The sequence below is a fragment of the Vespa velutina genome, chromosome 2, assembly GCF_912470025.1.
Source record: "Vespa velutina chromosome 2, iVesVel2.1, whole genome shotgun sequence".
Taxonomy (NCBI): domain Eukaryota; kingdom Metazoa; phylum Arthropoda; class Insecta; order Hymenoptera; family Vespidae; genus Vespa; species Vespa velutina.
In genome coordinates, this window is record NC_062189.1 from 13,906,676 (window position 1) to 13,917,546 (window position 10,871).

The 10,871-nt window shown below is 39.4% G+C and overlaps 2 protein-coding genes across 5 annotated transcripts in view; one reads left to right on the forward strand and one right to left on the reverse strand.

The window, feature by feature from the left end:
• LOC124946900 (autophagy-related protein 16-1) overlaps positions 1 to 10,871 on the forward strand; it is a 341,231-nt gene that overhangs the window by 249,828 nt on the left and 80,532 nt on the right. The window lies entirely within an intron of this gene.
• Positions 1 to 10,871, reverse strand: part of LOC124946899 — a 163,380-nt gene that overhangs the window by 117,530 nt on the left and 34,979 nt on the right. For 2 of the 3 annotated variants that reach the window (XM_047488311.1, XM_047488312.1), the window contains exon 2: positions 7,581 to 7,674. The exons of the other annotated variant lie outside the window; for it this stretch is intronic. The gene's annotated coding sequence lies outside the window, so the exon portion shown is untranslated. The remainder of the gene's footprint in view (positions 1 to 7,580; positions 7,675 to 10,871) is intronic. 3 annotated transcript variants of the gene reach the window in all.

Consider the following 10,871-nt stretch of genomic DNA (forward strand, 5'->3'; position numbering starts at 1 on the left):
CTTTCGCGTTCGAAACGACTTGCTTCTCGAGCTTCTTTAGGAATAAGGAGAAAAAGAAAAAAAAAAAAAGGAAAAAAGAAAAGAAAAAAATAAAGAAGTTGAAGATCCTATGATTTGTGTAAACTGAGAAAAAGGATAACGAGGAACATCGGAACAGTCCAGAGTGTACCGTGTCTTGCTGCTTGAGACGTGGCGAGCCTCGTCTCTCGTGTCCAGCCACGAGAAGGAATTATGATTTTTCTATCGTACCGTTTTGACGTTGAGATCTATGGAATCTGAGAAGAGAAAGAAAGAGAGAGAGCGAGAGAGAGAGAGAGAGAGAGAGGATAGACGGCCACCTTTAAAGGGGAAAGAAAAACATCAAAGTGGATGGAAAGGAAACGTTTCATCGTGGTTAAAGTAACAGACGGTGGAATATTTGAATATGATATTTAATCGTTCACGGACTTTAAAAGTCTTCTCTGACTACTCCATCTTTTCTCGCGATATTCGCCACCTCCATCACTCGACTTCTCTTACTTGAAAATATTCTTCCGACTAACGCCTAAGATGGTGAAGTGTCAGTTGAGAGAGAGAGAGAGTTTCTCTTTATATGTATATATATATATATATATATATATATATATATATATATATATATATATATGTACGTGCGTATATAAAGGAGTAAGAAAGATTCAGGCAAAGTTCGTTCGACCGGGCCATATTTTTTTTCTTTTCTTTTTCTCTCTCTTTTTCCCTTTCTTTTCCCTTTCTTTTTCTTTTTTTTTATCGCGTTCGACTTCCAGATTAATCTTCTGTCTTCCCTTAGAATTCCCTTTTGCTACTCGAAGTTTCAGGTTACACGGTAAATGCGAGAAAGATAAAGTATATAAGAAAAGTACGAAACGAAAAAGAGAGAGAGAGAAAGAGAGAGAGAGAGAGAGAGAGAGAGAGAGAGAGAAAGAGAAATGGGAGGGGAGGAAGAAGACTACCGACGATTTCCTGTCTCCAATGTCTACAAGATCCGTCTTACCTCTTTATTTCGTTTCGGTTCGACACTCGCGAATGACACGGACATTCTTTTGCGAGTCACTGACGTTTCCTTCGTACTACTTTCTCGTACGACTCGCTATTATTCCTTTCATCTTTTCTTTTTAAACTTTTCGACGTATAATATTGAATATGACGATATATCTATACATATGATCAACATTCGTAAGTAAGAAACGAGGTATCTGCATTTTAAAGAAAGTTCATCTAGGCATGATCGAAGAAGAAGTGAAAAGAAGAGAAACGATAATATCATTCTTTCGGAATAATGTTATTCCGCATCTGAAGAGTGGATAAAAGTAGGTTCTCGGTAGGTATATATACTACTTATCGAGGAAAGAAATGGTTGGTATTGATTATGCAAGGAAGCGTCCAATAAAGAGATAGCCCAAAGGCAATGAGAGTTTGTAGCGACTACCGTTATTACTGTGGAGCCGATGGTCCACGTTCCGACTTCTTAGGAGAAACGACTGGCCATTATCGGTTGCTGCACTTTTCTAGAAACGAAATTAAAGCGAGCTTTATTTCGAATCTACCTCCGTTCCATTGATCGATTCTACCTCATCTTTCAATCGACGCACCTTCGACAAAAATAACTTCTAAAGAAAATCTTTCTGATCTTGAAATAAATGCGAAGTTTCGATATTCCATTTGAAAATTCTAAAGAAATTTGTCGTCGCATCAAATCGATTATTTGACACAACCAACTGTATTAAATCGAGAGTATTTCCTTTGCTTTCTTCAAACGATTATAGGAACGTTCTCATTAAGTACACCGAGTAGATCCAGCAATCTAACTTCGAGGAAACGCTCGCGGTGAACTCTAATTGGCTGACGTGTACCGACCATAGATTAGAATCGCTCCTTTATTTTCGGTGATCAAAAGCAATCCCGCGATCTATCGGCCACTCTCTCTCTCTCTCTCTCTCTCTCTTTCTCTTCACACAAGATGTTCGTTCAAAGAACCAACAACTAATCCAACTAATCCAAAAATATCTCCTTTGAGAACGAAGATCAAAAAGTTACTTTTTGTCTCAATAAAATAAAAAGAAAAAGAAAAAAAAAAAAAACGAAATACAATTTTTCCATTGGAGAACACGAAAAGTTCAAAAGCGAGTACCAAGATATACGAAGGAAAACTTGATGCACATATGTACGTTAGTTACGTATATACGTACGTAGAGAAGTTTCGAGGGAAGGAAACAACAGTGAGAAGGAGCAGGAACGCCGGCAGGACGATACGCAGTACGCGCAGTGGTTTTCTTGTACCGGGCAATGGGTGTAATTTCACGGTACCGCCGGTGCAATTCGCGCTTTCGATATGCCACAATTTCAACGCGTACCGTTACGCGGATTCCACGAGACGGAAGGTAAGTTGGTAGACGGAAGGAACGTAGAGAAAAGGGGGAGAAGAAAGAGGAGAAGAAGAATAAGAAGAAGAAGATTCCAAGGTAAAGTAGAGGAGAGTTCAAGCGAGTAACAACGCGCGCGCTCTAGACAGATGTAACGTTGAAAGTGCATGTTTACTGCGCGCTGCACTGATGTAAGCTGTCGGCTAAAGGAAGAAGGGTAAAGATAAGAGAGAACGAGAGAGAACGAGAGAGAGAGAGAGAGAGAGAGAGAGAGAGAGTGAGTATGTGTGAGGGGGGCCGGAGGCGAATGAGTAATAGTCGACGTATAAACGCAGCATGTTACACCAACCAAAGACCAATGGTTCGGAGAAAGAGAGAGAAAGAGATACACATATATATATATATATATATATATATATATATATATATATAGAGAGAGAGAGAGAGAGAGAGAGAGAGAAAGAAAGGCAAGGATAGTCTTCGCATATACTAACAAACACGTTTAAAAAAGGGTGTCGCTTCCGGCGGATACGTGCATTGTTTCAACGGTGAAAGAAGTTTTTTCTACTTCTCTTTCCCTCTCTCTCTCTCTCTCTCTCTCTCTTTCCTCTCTCTTTCACTTCTCTATATTCGCGTAGGAACATATCAATTGCATGTTGCGCGATTACATTACCCTCGTTTCCTGAAACGACGTCGATGTAACAATGAAGTCCGGATTCATCTTCGCAAATAACATAGAACATCGAAGTTCACGAGTTTTGATGAGAAAAAACTCGACGTAATCATGAATCGTCGAAAAATATGGTCTTGGATTTAAGATTATCTTTAGAATTTACGTTATAATATCTTCTATTCTAAATTATGTTTAATTTATTTGTTTTTTTTTTTTTTCAAAAATACAAATTTCGTAGAAAAAAAAAGAAAAAAAAAAAAAAACAGGAAGAAATTAAAGCACAATTCGTTCGTATATGTTTCCGTGTGCATCACTAAGCGTGCTTGACGAAGGAGGCAAACCGTAATCCATGCTCGAATAAATCCTTCGTTCCAGATCCGGGGCTCTTACTTTCTTTCCCTTCGAGAAATTCATGATACTGTTCTCCGCCCTGGGAATATGCTGATTTTATGACTTAGCCGTTGCGTCGGTATGCGGCCATATTTTTCGAAAATCGTCACTACCATAAAATACGTAATCGCGTCTCAATTTTCACTTTGAAAGGCGCACCTAGAATCTTCCTCCCGCATTCTACGAGCTCTCACCCTACTACTACTACTACTACTACTACTATTACTATTACTATTACTATTACTATTACTACTACTACTACTAGTACTACTACTACTACTATTACTACTTCTCTCCACCTCGTCGTTCTCTTTCTCTCGCTGTCGGATCGTTTATCCCTCCCTACTCTTACTCCTCTCACCTTTCTTCCCTTTAATCGCATGTATTCTCCGGCCGCACCGTTATTACATACTTTGCACGTTACTTTCGCGCCCTCCGTACCTCTTTTATGTGCTTTATTAAACGACGTTTAACCGGCCATGTGGCCATCTTCCACACTTGCTCCTTAAGGATTACGGCTGTTATCCGGCAGAAATGATATCAGTGTAAACCTAAGCGAAACGAAGTGAGCTCGAAAAGTACACAAGGAAAGAGAGAAAGAGAGAGAGAGAGAGAGAGAGAGAGAGAAAATGGTCTTTTCAAAAAACAATTACTCTGTTCGAATTAATCCGCTTTTCTTGTTAGCAATTCTTTTTTTCTCAACGATCGACGAACGATTGTCTTCGTCCGCTCGTTAATGCAATTTCGTTCGGCGATTACAAATAAATACTAATGACCGTATTTCCAGTGTAAATAAATCGCCAACGGGCGAACTGCTATCGTAGAAATTAACAGCCACATAAATTATCAGCAGTAGCATCGGGGCAACCCGCACGAATGAAATATGCATCGGGAATACTGATCAGTTCATTCGTTTTTGTAAATCCGAATCTATATTTCAGGTACACGAGAAGGGCTCGCTCGTATCGAAAATATGTCGTTCGTTGTGTATCATCTTTTCGGTAAATGCTCGAATAGTGTCATTCGATTTGTAGTAGAAAAATTGTATTATCAGAAGAGCTAAAGGATCAACCAAAAAAAGCTATGAGATATCTTGCCGGTAAAAGGCAAAATAATCGTTCTAGCTAAGGATAGATAAGAGATGTCGGTCAGCAGATGAAAAAGGAGAATCCTACGTTGGGAAACGTTCACGTTAGTGAAAGACACTTTTGGAACGTGTTGCCTTTCTACGTCGTTTACGACTTTTTAAGAAGTCACAACGAAGTTCGGCAGAGAGTTTCAACAATACAATGGTCCCTTGAATCCTTTCCTTTCCTTTCCTTTCTTTTCCTTTATCTTTTTTTCCGCATCGAATTTCTATTGACTTTCAACGCGTTTTCGTTCTCACATTATTTTACTGATCGAACGTCTTCTTGATGTTCCTTGTTTAGACAGCTTGATCCTTTTATTTAACGATTATATTCGATAAACTTTCTCGAATAAGCCATTTCGAAATTGTTCTCACGACAAACTCTATATTTAACTTTCAAAGTCTAAACTCATTTGTAGAAAAAGAAAGAGCGTTTGGTAAATTGAAGCAACAAAAAGAGAAAAGAAACTTCACAAATTTTGGCCCCTTAGTCGAAAAATTTTCTTCGAACACGAAGACTGATACAATCAAAGATTATTGTCTATCCGTGAAAGGTATACCTTTCTACGAATGGTTTCTCTTTATCGTTCGATCGATCCTACGATATTTTCTCGAGCTGGAGAAATTCTCGATTTCTCTGAAAATACTAAAAATCGCCAGCCTTTCGAAAGATCTTCGACAAAATCTACATTTATTTTTATATTATATTATTATCTAAATATTCGCTTTAATTCAATTGCAAAATAGATTTTTCTATTTATAAGAAAAAGAAGGCAAGAGAATATGGTATAATAAAAAAGAGATAGTTTAGTTCGTCGGACATCTAGCAGCATGTAAATGACGTCGACGTCAACGATGTCAACGACGCTGTCATCGCCAGAGGCGTACAACCACTATCATTAATTCAATCTGAAAATTTACGCACCTACTTTGTATTATATTTAATTAGATATTCACTTTTATTCAGTTTAGCAAAGTAGCTTTTCCATTTATAGGACAAAGAAGGAAAGAAAGAAAATAAAGTATAATAAAAGAGGGATAGTTTAGTTTGTCGGATACTGAGGAGTATGAAAACGACGTCAACGTCGACGATGTCAACGATGGCGTCGTCGCCAGAGGCGCATCACCACTATCACTAATTCAACCCCAACGAGTTGATGCTGACCGATAATAATATTCCATTACGGTAGGCTAAGGCCGTATATCACCGGTCGTCACGCGGCCCTTTCCCTTCGCGTATCTTCCACGAGCCGATAGCATCTACATGAGGCGTTAATTACGTACCGTTCTACCGCGTTACACTGCCACTCGAGATATCTCGAAGTAAGGGTGGAAGAGAGTGGAAGCTAACATAAGCAAGGAGCATGAAGATGCTTGACTCCCTGCATCTCTCTCTCTCTCTCTCTCTCTCTCTCTTTCTCTTTCTCTCTCTCTCTCTCTCTCTCTTCCCGTTTCTCCTTTGTACTCCTTTCTCTTTCGATTTTCATCTTCGTTCCTGAGAGATGTGCTGACGCAAATATAAGATCAAATTCCCAAGCTTATGCAGGCCTACCGCACACACATTGCGCTACCGTCGATCGTACTCTCTGTCTTACGAAAGGAAGAGATAAAGAGGGTCTACTTCGAGACCAGAGAGTATAACGAATCGTCGTGTAAGTGTCTCGAACGACACTGGCAAAGCGGTACACGACGCCTAACGTAATGGCCAAGGATCGAGTTTAGAGATGCTCGAGATTGCGATAGATACCGAAAGATGTCTGCTCTTTTATCTACTTATCTCTTCGCAGGGGAAAAGAGAAAAAGACAAAAAGAAAAATAAAATATGTCCGGCATTCTACATTGGTCTCTCTCGTTGAGATATCGCCGCTGTAAGAAGAGAACACTAACTTGAAATTTATTTCAATCTCTAAGACGAAACTCTTAGTCTATTATGATATTCACGATCACTTTAATTGCGAATTTAAACGCAACCAAAGCCGAATGGAACGCGGAACGATTTGTTATTATTCTACCTTTTCTATATCACATGTAGACGATTAATAATACATCCCGACGTTATAAATTATTTACGCGGGATACGTATTCGTGCGAAATGATACAGCAAGTTAATCGATTCATTTCCAAGCGTTCGTGTTCCATGCTAATAAGAATTTTATACTTCATAAATAATTCTTATTCACATGGAATGATCGAATAATTCAATAATACATTATTTAATGCATTAAAAGAAATCATTCTTTCCGATATTTAATATCCGCTTATGTCAGTTAGCGATATAGGTGTAAATAATATCAAATGATCGATAACATAAAGATTATCGAAATATCGTCTGTGGCCATTTCCAAGAAACGTAACAATCGAAAAGAGTAAATAATCGAGCTCGGAGGAAAAATGAAAATGCTGGGGTCTCACGTATCCTAGTAGATACGACCATAAACGACGATATAGTGTTGGTCACGAGAGAAATCAAAGTGTAGTAAACGCGGGGGGAAAGTTCGTATCGTACGTCAAGATGTTGAATCGTTCGAAACAGAGGGAAGTTCTTCTTGATCAACGTGTTACGACTTACGTACGTACGAAGGTTCGTTTATTCTTTAAAAGAAAATGGAGTAGTAAGGAGGAGATGAAGGGGTGGGGGGAAGGGTATATAATATCTCGTCGAGACGTTAAAGTTGCGCTCATAAAGATCGTCATGGTATCAAAACGATTCGACGATCGTTCAACGATACGTAGAACGGTTATCGGTGAACAGTGATGGCGATGTTTCTTTACGATCGACGCGGACGGTGGTCCTTATTGTTAGTCGAATCGACGATAAATTTCCAAACATCTTGCCAGTGACTTTGACTAGTGAAATTGTGTGCGAGTTACATCGTAAAAGTCGATCGGTTAGATTCGAGCATAATTTCTAATCTACCGTCCCGAATAATTCGTCGACATTGTAAGCAGTAAAAAAGGTTGGGTATAAGGAAGATCGTAAAACGTTCGATTTTCATTGACTCACTGTGAACGATGCGTGAATGGAAGTCGCTTGCTTCGATCTTTCTTTTGCCGCTTCCTTTTCTTTCTTATATGTTCCACTTCCTAAGACGACGATCCTGCAATCACAAGAGAAAAACGTAGATAGTAACGTATGTCGTCATTCGAGGTAAAACGTACGAAGGGCGAATAAAAGTTTCTTTTCGATCTCGATTTTATATTGTATGTCTCCTCCAATTACTTACTAAAACGTTTGCGAGTGCATGGGAAAAATCGATGAAATCCTTTTATCAGTTCTATCGAATGTAAAGCTCAAGAAAGTATCGCGTACCTTGCATATTCGTTCGTGTCTAAAACTAGACTGACATGACTTTTCGATCACCTTCAACACCCCGTACCTTAGCTTTGTTTGTTTTTAGAAAATACACAAAAGCGCCGCACAATGTACTTTGGATATTGTTGACAATTCGAAGTCCTTCGATTACAATGTCGAATACAAAGCGGATAGTTTTCATTGATATATAGCGCCTTATAAATTTTAATTTTAAACTTTATGAAGACGAAGGCCCTTTCTCTATGACGATTTATATCGCATTATCCAAAATTCGATTTACATAAGCCAAGCGAGTATGGGAATCGTGCTCGCACGTTTTTACGAACTGTCAAATTCTCGATGTTAGGCTGATAAGAATTGCAAGGAAGAAAAGGAGGAAAGAATCGTAAAATTTTTTCGATATGATGCATGGCTCTTCCCTGGTGCCTCTATTATTACAAGAGAACAGCATGAAAGGTTAGAATTTAAATTCTTTTCGCTGTTCCAAGAAAAATCTACATTAAAGAAAGTGAAAGAAAGTGAGGATGGAAAAAGAAACATTAATTCCCAGTTCTCCATTTCTCAACGGACGCGTAAGGAGATGCACGTTCGAACGTAGTTCGGGATTCATATTCCTCGTACGTAATAGTAAAGAGGTCAGAAGGTTTCCCTGGATAGGACCAAAGACCCAAACGAAAAGCTAAAGAGAGAAAAAGGACAGAGAGAGAGAGAGAGAGAGAGAGAGAGAGAGAGAGAGAGAAGAACCGAATAAATTTCCATTCCATGCGCGAGACGGTAATGGAAGAAATGGAAGAGCACGCGTGGCTGGATTAATAAAGTGCACGAAGATGAATCGTTTGGCAAGAGACCGGCTTTACGATCGTAATCAAGCAAAAAGTCATTTTCTCTAACAATAAGTTCTCACTAGAAAGAATTAAATTTTTTTTTTTTTCAACTTTCAATTCCAAGTGGCTTGAATTGAATTGAAATCTGATTGTTTTATAGAAAAACGATACCAATCCGCGAGGTACAATCCACGAGTAGTTACTTTAGATGAATTTAAAAAAAAGAAAAAAACAAAGAGCAAAAAGAAAAACGATTTGATAGAGGTGTACAATCTCGAAACGTTAGATCTAAATCAGATTTTCTGCTTCGTTAGCATAGCGCGAACGTATCGAATAGTTGGCGCGAATTGTTCGTTGGCGACCATCGTCTCGTTCATTCCACGAGCCGACTCATGGAGAAAAAGAAAGCGTAAGAGCGCGAGTAGAGGTAAAACAGAAAGAAAAAAGAGAAAGGAGAATGAGAGTCAGCGGGGGTGGGGGAAGAGGAGGGGGGAGGGACATGGTGTGTGCCAGAGAGCGTTCACTGGATCGATAAGGCGTTACTTTATGAGACGGTCGAAGTCGTTCTCCTGCGGTGGCTATAACGGTAATAACCGTAACATTAATAATTAGGATCGTGGAGTATGTAACGTGCCATCGGCCGACTAATGCGTCCTGAGAGACTCGTAAAAGGAAAACGTTACGAAATCGAGAGACGTCGTTGTGCCAGCAAGGGATTTATCTCAGTCTCATCTTTTTCCTTCTCCCGTTTTCAAAGACTTTCGTTCTTCTTCTTCCTTTCTTCATTCATTCATTCATTTATTTCTTCCTTCCTTCCTTCCTTCCTTCCTTCCTTCCTTCCTTCCTTCCTTCCTTCCTTCCTTCCTTCCTTCCTTTCTTGCTTGCTTACTTTCTTTATTTGTTTCTATGTTTGTTTGTTTGTTTCTTTCTTTTTTTCTTTCTTTCTTTTTTTCCTTCTTTCATATTTTTCTGGCGCGTTCTCTTTTTCTCTCTTTCTTTTCCTCAAACACTCTGGCAAGTTACCATCTCTCCTAGTAGTTTTCTAGTTTTTCCGTAGGACACTTCATTCCCTCAAGAAAATCAAGTTGAACTCTTCTCGATACAAATCGCTTGGACGTCGCTTGTATCTCCGTGATTTAAAATCCTTCTTGGACTTTATTCGTACTTTAACTCATAACTATATTGTTTTTTTTACGCAAGAACTACTTTGTTCGAACGTTAACGAAGATATATCTGTTTCGAGGATATATATATATATATATATATATATATATATATCTTTCTATCATGTCGTTCGAAACAAAGTCTAGTAAGATCGAACTCGATCGGAATTGCGATCCGAAAAGCCTTTGACCAACGAATTCAGACGTATAAAGAGAACCAAAGGCAAAACGAGTTCGAATAGTGCGGGTGGACGAACAATACGATCATCTGCTACGGCTGATTCGTTCTCATTCGATTTCTACAGGCAGGTGTACTTGGACTAGACTATAGTACTTTCAGAGAGTGGGATTTGCGTGCACGTGTGTGTTACACGAACAATGCTTTTCCACGAAACGCATCTACCAGATCCAGTTTCCTTCGCTAACGGTGCGAGAAAAGACGAGATCGAGAAGGAGAGAGTGAGAGAGAAAGAAAGAGAGAAAGAGATAGATGTAGGACTAGCAGCCTTCCGCACCTCGCTTGCATCGTCATTCGATGCGTAACTACGTCCAATTGCTGCCGTTGCTATAGCTCGCCCGCCGAACCTTCCTGGGAACTCACCGAGCCGTGGAGCTCTAACAGTGCTCGAACGAAGTAAGAAGAAGAAGAAGAAAAAAAAAGAAGAAGAAGAAGAAGAAGAAGAAGAAGAAGAAGAAGAAGAAGAAGAAGAAGATGGGGATAGAGATGGAGGAAAAGGAGGAGGAGGATTACAGCCGGACCGTGGTTTATAGCGCAAAGTGCACCAAAGAGCTCGCGCACTGCAATTTGCCAAGTGACATATGTTCCTTAGGAGAAGTCGCTTCAAAATCCTCGACCTCGACTTTGCCAATATAAAATCCATCGCTTCGAGAACGAGGAGAATGACTTTGGACTCGTGCGTGACCTTGCTCCTAGACACTTGATTTTTTATATTCTCTCTCTCTCTCTCTCTCTCTCTCTATCTCTATATTTTTTT